The sequence below is a fragment of the Eubalaena glacialis genome, chromosome 3, assembly GCF_028564815.1.
Source record: "Eubalaena glacialis isolate mEubGla1 chromosome 3, mEubGla1.1.hap2.+ XY, whole genome shotgun sequence".
NCBI classification, from domain to species: domain Eukaryota; kingdom Metazoa; phylum Chordata; class Mammalia; order Artiodactyla; family Balaenidae; genus Eubalaena; species Eubalaena glacialis.
In genome coordinates, this window is record NC_083718.1 from 194,512,488 (window position 1) to 194,521,074 (window position 8,587).

Here is an 8,587-nt window from a genome sequence, read left to right on the forward strand (position 1 = left end):
TGCAGCCCTAGGCCACCCGTGACAGGTGCTCAGGTGTCTTCCACAAGGGTGGGGCTGGCAGCCCTGGTCCCAGGCCCTGGTGCCCTGCTGTCCATTCTCTAGCTCCTGTGTGCAGCTGGGTTCACAGCAGGCCACGGTGAAGTTCTTGGAGGCCTGTCCTGGGCCTTTCCCCCAGCCCTGCACCTGATTTGGGGCCCTGTCTGTGGCCCTGATTGGGCTCACGCCAGCTAGAGCCACAGGCCTGTCCTACCAGCCGATTCTCGAGGCTGGTCAGCACTGACCCGCAGCCCTCTGCTCCGGAGATGCGTCTTCAGGGCTCTCTTCAAGGGCTTCTCGGAGGCCCAGTGTCCAGCCCAGCAGGGTCCAGTGGGGGAGTCCCGGCCTGGGAGACGGCATGGAGCTGGTGTCCACAAGGAGCACTTCTGCCTCTGAACCACTGTCACCCCTGAACACTGCTCCTTCCCCAGGTGGCCCTTCCATTCTCCTGGGGGTGCAGGGGACACCCAGGCTCCTCCCCTACTGAGCCCCCAGTCCTCCATCCCCACCATGTCCTGGAGGAGCACCCCCCGACCCCCCAGGTCGCTCTCTCTCTGACTCGTGGCTGGTGGGTAGACGTGCGGCTTCCCTGTGCCCTGGAGGTGGGGGTCCAGATGCCTTGTTCCTCAGTCAAGACTTGGTCTTTCTTATGGTGCCTGAAGGTAACTTCCTTAAGCTTATGATTTTCTGACGTGGAGTAGAAAGAACTGCTCTGATTCTAAAACACTGAAGGGTTGCCTGGGCTGTTGGCCTGGCCCTGCCTTTTACGAGCCACGCAGCCTTTCAGTGCCTCAGTCTCCTTGTCTGTGAAGTGGAAACAGTCATAGGACCTAACTCAGAGACGTGTTTGGAGGCTTATGTGAGATCAGCCAGGCGGAGAAGAGTTAGTGGTCCGTGCTTGTTCCTGTCTATGCCACGACTTGATGTGCATCCAGGCCGAGACAACCCCCGCTCCGCCTGCCCACGGCTGCATCCCTAGCCTGACCCTGCTCGGAATCCTGAGGTCCTTGAAATTCTACCACCAAACACACTCCCTGCTCACTCCCCAAAGCTGACCCACAGCTTGTGTTCCTCGCTCAGCCAGCAGGAGGGATTCACGGTCATTCTGTGGACGCATGCCCAATGCCCTGTGTGGCAGGCTCCGGGGCCCCAGCAGTGACACCAGAGGTAAGATGCGGGCCGGCCGGCCTGCTCAGGCCCCTCCCCACGGCCCCCAGGGCAGCTGCTAACTCCCCCGGTCCCCCAGACATTCAGGCCTCCGGCCTCCTAGGAGAAGCTGGTTTCATCAGTGCTGGCTCGTGAGGACCTCACACTCCCAGGGGCCGCTAAGCCGGGGGGTGGGGGCGGACACACAAACGCGCAAGCAGGATCAGGGGCAATGGAGGAAACATTTCTCCACTGGGGCAGGGCTGTGGGGCTGGCGTTTCCCTGGTGATCTCAGGATTGGGGGTCTGGGCTGTTGGAGCTGGTCTACAGGGACAGCCAGGGAGCTGCTGGAGACCCTGGCCTGGGGGATGGGCAGTTTGGCCACTTCAGCCTGAGTCTAGAGAGTCCTGGGTCCCGGACACCCAGAGCCTCCTCCAGCCGCATCTCTCTGGGGACTGGAAGCGTGACCCCAGCAAGCGCCGGCCAGGAGGGTAGGAAGCGTCCACATCCCAGGGTGGGGTCAGGCTGCACCTTCTGAAGTCAGGAGCCCAAGGGCCACACACACTGCCTTTCTTTCAAGGTCCCAGATATCCCCTCCTCCTTTAGAGATCTGTTATTTCATTTCTATGCTGTATCGGCTGTCTTTTCAAACTTTCATTTTTTCTAATGACCTCAGTAAAATGTTCCCTCCATTTCTGATGCAGGGTGTTCTTTCATAACTTTCATAGTTTTCCTAACTCTGTTTGTTTAGCTTATAATGAAATATTCAGTTAAAATGTCTACTTGTTTTTGGGGCATGCCTTTCTGGCTTGTCTTCTCTACCTACAGGGATGTCAGCACGCTTTTCTTTTTTTTCTTATGGAGAGTCTGGGTGGGAGTCACTCGCTGCTCTGTCCCCTTGGTCACATGTAATGAAGCTGGGTTTCCCTCGCTCTTAGGTGGGGAGTGGGTGGGCTGGGATAGCGTTCAGAACTTCCCAGCTCTGCTGTTAACCACTGCGTTCATTACGTGGCCTCACACGTCTGGGATCTGCCTTTCCTTCCCCTCCCCAACTTTTATCTGGACTCTCTCCTTCCTTTGTCCCGGGTGTCTCTGTCCTGCTCAATTTGGATTCCAGTGCGACAAATTCTCCCCATGCCCATTGCCTTCTTCCCTCATAGCAACCACTCCGATGTTGTGCTGCTGATCTTGTTTTTAATTTTTACTCAACACCGTGTCTTTGAGATTTATCCATGTTGCAGAATGCACAAATTTTTAATTGTTTCTGTTCATTGCATGCAATTTCTAGTGTGTCCACCAGGCTGACTTGTCCTCAGCCCTGAGGGAACACAGGTAGCTGCCATGCTAATCACAATGTCGCCATGAAAACGCTCATCCACACTCCTCAGGGACCCGTGTGAGGATTTCTCTAGGTGAGGGGCAACGGATCTTAGGGGTGTGTGTACCTAACTGCACCAATATTATCAGTTTGTCCTTAATGGCCAAAGCAGTCAACACTCCCACCAGCAGGGCAGGTAGGTTTCTACTTCCGCAACTTCTCACAAATACTGTGTATTGTTCAGTTTTGTAGCCTTTGCCCATCTGTTGGCTGTGTAGCAGTAACTAGATTTGATTTTAATTTGCTTTCTTCTCGTCAGGAGAGGCTGCACACCACTTACTATTCCTGTTAGCCATTTGAATTTCCCTGCGGAATAACTGCTTATTCATAATTTTTGTACATTTTCCCATTGCTGTGGCTTTTTCCTCTTGATTTTCAAGAGGTCCACAAATACTCAGTGCTGTCCAATAGGACTTTCTGAAATTATGAAAATGCTATCTGTGCTGTATTAGTTTCCTGGGGCTGCTGTAACAAAACCACAAACTGGGTGTCTTAGAACAGAAATTTATTCTCTCATGGTTCTGGAGGCTGGAGGTCCGAAATCAAGGTGTTGCCAGAGGTGGCTCCTTCCAGAGGCTCTGAGGGAACGTTTCACGCCCGTTTCACGCCCGTTTCACGCCTCTCTCCAGTGTCTGGTGTGGCCGGCAATCTTTGGGGCTCCCTGGCTAGTGGACACATCACTCCAATCTCTAAGGACACCCGTCATGGCCTCCTCCTGTCTGTCTGTCTCCTCTGAGCCTCTGTGTCTGAATTTCCATCTCCTTTCTCTTATAAAGACACCACTCACTGTATTATTGCCCACTCTAATCCATTATAATTTTTAAGTATTTCATTTACTTATCTATTTATTTGGTTGCACCAGGTCTTAGTTGTGGCTCACCAGCTCCTTAGTTGTGGCATGTGAACTCTTAGTTGCGGCATGCATGTGGGATCTAGTTCCCTGACCAGAGACCAAACCCGGGCCCCCTGCATTGGAAGCACAGAGTCCTAACCACTGCACCACCAGGGAAGTCCCCTAATCCATTATAATTTAATTTTATTCCATCTGCAAAGACCCCTATTTTCAAATAAGGGCACATCCACAGGTACCAGGGGTTAGGGTATCAACATATTCTTTTGAGGAACACGATTCACAGTAGTCACTAGTCTAGTCAGTAGCTACTAGTCATTGTGGCTATTGAGGACTTGAAATGTGACTAGTGTAACCAAGAAACCACATCTTAAGTTTTAATTAATTTAAACGTAAGTTTAAATAGCCGAATATATTTAGTGGGGCTGTACTGAACAGCACAGTTCTAGATACATACCTTTGACTATTTATTTTTTAATTAATTAATTTATGGCTGCGCTGGGTCTTCATTGCTGTGCACGGGCTTTCTCTAGTTGCAGCTAGTGGGGGCTACTCTTCATTGTGGTGTGTGGGCTTCTCGTTGCGGTGGCTTCTCTTGCTGCAGAGCACGGGCTCTAGGCACGCGGGCTCAGTAGTTGTGGCTCATGGGCTCTAGAGTGCAGGCTCAGTAGTTGTGGCGCACAGGCTTAGGTGCTCCACAGCATATGGGATCTTCCCAGACCAGGACTCGAACCCGTGTCCCCTGCACTGGCAGGCGGATTCTTAATCACTGCGCCACCAGGGAAGCCCCCCTTTGACTGTCTAGATATTGCAAATATTTTCTCCTATACTGTGAAAATTGTTAACAGTGTCCTTTGTTGAAAACAAATACTTAATTTTGATGACATCATCAGACCTATCTTTTTTTTCCTATATGTTGTATGCATTTTTTTTTTTTGGTCTTAAGCAATCCTTGCACACCCAGAGAATACATAAATATTCCCCACGAGAATATTTTTTTCAACTGGCTTTATGACTTTACTTTTCATATTTAATTGTCTAGAGGTCACATTGTATATGGTGTGAGGTAGGGATCCAACTTTTTGTATCAGCACACTGAGCCGATTTCCCCAATCCAGTCTGCAGAAACAATCCATCCTTTTCCAGTATGTGGTGGCCCCATATCATACACCACATCCCCACAGGGGCATGGGTCTATTTATGGGCTATTGTATTCTAGTGGTCTGTTTGTGTTTTCGTACAGTGGTACCATATTATCTTCATTATTATAACCTTAACATCTGTAGGGTGAGTTTCCACATTGCACTCTCTTTATTTTAAATTTATATGTATATTTTAAAAAAATATTTATTTATTTATTTAGGCTGCACCAGGTCTTAGTTGCAGTATGCAGGATCTTCGTTGTGGCATGCAGGATCTTTTTTTTCAGTTGTGGCATGCAGACCCCTTGGTTGCGACATGCAGGATCTAGTTCCCTGACCAGGGATTGAACCTGGGTCCCCTGCAATGGGAGCACAGAGTCTTACCCACTGGACCACCAGGGAAGTCCCACATTTCACTCCTTTAAAATGGACTTAGTGAGACTTCTGATTCCAGCCAAGATGAAGTAACAGGGACCAGAATTACCCTTTCACCTGAAACAACTAAAAAATCATACAAAATATGTGAAACAACAGTTCCAAATACATTGGCTATAATGCAATGAAGGGCCATGACCTCTGAGAGAAAGGAAAGAAATGAACTGAGTTCTGTGACTGCTCCAGCTTACTGTCTGGAGGATTTTCAGGATGCAGAGCAAGGAGGAGAGACTCAGAGCCCAGTATTGTCCTGAGTTGAGTGGATGGATCTGGGAGGCCAGGGAGGCCAAGATGGCTGGAGTTTGGGGGGCAGAACACAGAATAAGAAAGAGGATGTGAAGATCTATAGCTTAGGACTGACTAGTGTGTGTGTGAGGGAATCACCAAGCCAAGAAAGGAGCCAACAAACAGGATTAGAGGCAAGACTCCCCAGAGTTCAAGCAGGGCCAGGAGCAGTGTCTCTGACAACCAGCCAGAGTGCAAACCCACCCCCGGGGCACCGATTACACATGTATCAGCCGCTGGAGGTTGCCCCACAGCTCACTGATGCTCTGTTTATTTTTTCTCTTTCATTTTGTTTCGCTTTTCTGTTTCATTTATACTTTTTATTTGTATGTCTTCAATTTCACTAACCTTCTCTTCTTCAATGTCTAATCTACCATTAAACCCATCCAGTATATTTTTCATATCAGATATTTTAGTGCAATGTGTAAGAGAACAAGTTGGTAAATTGTACTTTATCAAACTTAAGAACTTTTGTCCTTCGAAAGACATTGATAAGAGAACAAGACAAACTGCAGAGAGAAAATATCTATAAATCACATATCTGGAATATACATACATAAACTTAATAACACAATGATAAATGCACAAATGATTTGGACATCTCAGCAAAGAAGACGTAGTGACGGCAAATAAGCACCCGAAATTATGCTCCATTTCATTAGCCACTAGGTAAATACACATTAAAAACACACTGAGATACCATGAGGTACCACATCTAAAAATGTCTAAAACTGAAAAGACTAATCACATCAAATGCTGGCAAGGATGTGGAGAACCTGGAACACTGCTCATGGGAATGTAAAATAGTGCATCCACGGGACTTCCCTGGCAGTAAGACTCCACGCTTCCAATGCAAGGGGCACAGGTTCGATCCCTGGTCGGGGAACTAAGATCCCACATGTGGCGTGGCGTGGCCAAGAAAATATGAAGGAAAAAAAAATAGTACATCCGCTTTGTAAACAATTTAGCAGCAGTTTCTTAAAAAGTTAAATGTACATCTAAACATATGATCCAGTCATCCTACACCCAAGCATTAAGCCAAGAGAAATGAAAGAATACGTCCATACAAAGACTCATTCATGGGGACTTCCCTGGTGGCGCGGTGGTTAAGAATCCCCTGCCAATGCAGGGGACGCGGGTTCGAGCCCTGGTCCGGGAAGATCCCACATGCTATGGAGCAACTAAGCGCGTACGCCACAACTACTGAGCCTGCACTCTAGAGCCTGAGAGCCAAAACTACTGAGCCCGTACTCTAGAGCCCGAGAGCCACAACTACTGAGCCCGTGAGCCACAACTACTGAAGCCTGCATGCCTAGAGCCCGTGCTCCGCCACAAAAGAAGGCACCGCAACAAGAAGCCTGCACACCACAACGAAGAGTAGCCCCCGCTCGCCACAACTAGGGAAAGCCCACGCACAGCAATGAAGACCCAACGCAGCCAAAAAAAAAAAAAAAGACTCATTCATGCATGTTCACAGCAGCCTTATTTGTAATAGCTAGAAGCCGGAAACAAGCCAAATGTCTATCAACAGGTTAATGGATGAACAAAATGGGGTATACCCATATAATGGCATACTTCTCAGCAACAGAAATGAACGATTTATACATGCAACATTATGCGTGAATCTCAAAACGATTATGCTGAGTGACAGAAACCAGACCCCCCCGCCCAAAAAAAAAAGTACTCTATGATTCCATTTATATAAAATTTTAAAATTTACAAACTAATCTATACAACAGGAAGCAGCTCAGTGGTCACCTGGTGAGATGGGGGGGCAGGCGGAGGGGAGCACAGGGAGGAATTACAAAGGGGTATGAAGAAACTTTTGAAGGTGATAAATACTATCTTGTTGCTATTGTTTTTTTTAAAATAAATTTTATTTATTTATTTATTTATTTATTGGCTGCATTGGGTCTTTGTTGCTGCACGCGGGCTTTCTCTAGCTGCAGGGAGCGGGGGCTACTCTTCGTTGCGGTGCACGGGCTTCTCATCGTGGTGGCTTCTCTTGTTGTGGAGCACGGGCTTTAGGCACCCAGGCTTCAGTAGTTATGGCGCGTGAGCTCAGTAGCTGTGGCTTGCAGGCTCTAGAGCACAGGCTCAGTAGTTGTAGCACATGGGCTTAGTTGCTCTGAGGCATGAGGGATCTTCCCGGACCAGGGCTCGAACCCGTGTCCCCTGCACTGGCAGGCGGATTCTTAACCACTGCGCCACCGGGGAAGTTCCCAAGACTAGTTATATTTCAGCTTGGGGTTCCCACACCATGATGAAAGTATAAAGTTCATCAGATGCTGGTAGCATAAGCACAGACAGTGCACAGTGGGCTCTGACACCCACCTGGGCACCTTCACCCTCATGTACCTGCCCGACGAGCACTCAGTGAGTGCCTCTAGAGGGACATTTCTAAATGCACTGCACATAAGGCAACAAAGCCATCTGGGCTGGAAGTGGAGGCCCTAGCCCTTTGGAGCTCAGAGTCTATGAATGCAGTGGGGCAGAGATGCACAGAATGCTAACAGTGTTCAGAACCATAAGAGCAAGTTGAGGGTGGTACTGGGAGCAGAGAAAGGCCAGCGGGAGAAGAGGAGGACGCGGGTAAGCTTTCTTGAAGCAGGTGATATCCATCTGAATCTCAGTGCCTGGACTAAGACTTGAGGTATGGGGGTGGCATACGCAGAGGTAAAAAAGGCATGGGACAGTTTTCAGCTGGTGGTCCCTTAAGTTCTAAACAAGAAGCAGGGAGAGGTGAGGTAGGAGACCTCGGTATTGCACCGGTACCGTCAGACCATGATGTCTTTGAATTCAGGAGCACATACTGGGGAAGCCATGGAGGGTGCCTTCCTTTCAAAATGTAAACAGCGCTATTATTTGTGGTGGGGGTAAGAGAAAATACACGTTCATCATAAAATACAAAGTTAAGGAATTCAAAAAAGTATAACGGGCATTCAAAGCACTGTTAACCCTACCACCCATAAATGCCCTCTTTCCGGGGCTTCCCTGGTGGCGCAGTGATTGAGGGTCTGCCTGCCAATGCAGGGGACACGGGTTTGAGCCCTGGTCCGGAAAGATCCCACGTGCCGCGGAGCAACGAAGCCCGTGCACCACAACTACCGAGACTGTGCTCTAGAGCCCGTGCTCCGCAACAAGAGAAGCCACCGCAATGAGAAGCCCGCGCACCGTAATGAAGAGTAGCCCCCGCTCGCCACAACTAGAGAAAGCCCACGTGCAGCAACGAAGACCCAACATAGCCAAAAATAAATAAATAAAATTAATTAATTAATTAAAATAAATAAATAAAAATAAATGCCGTCTTTCCCA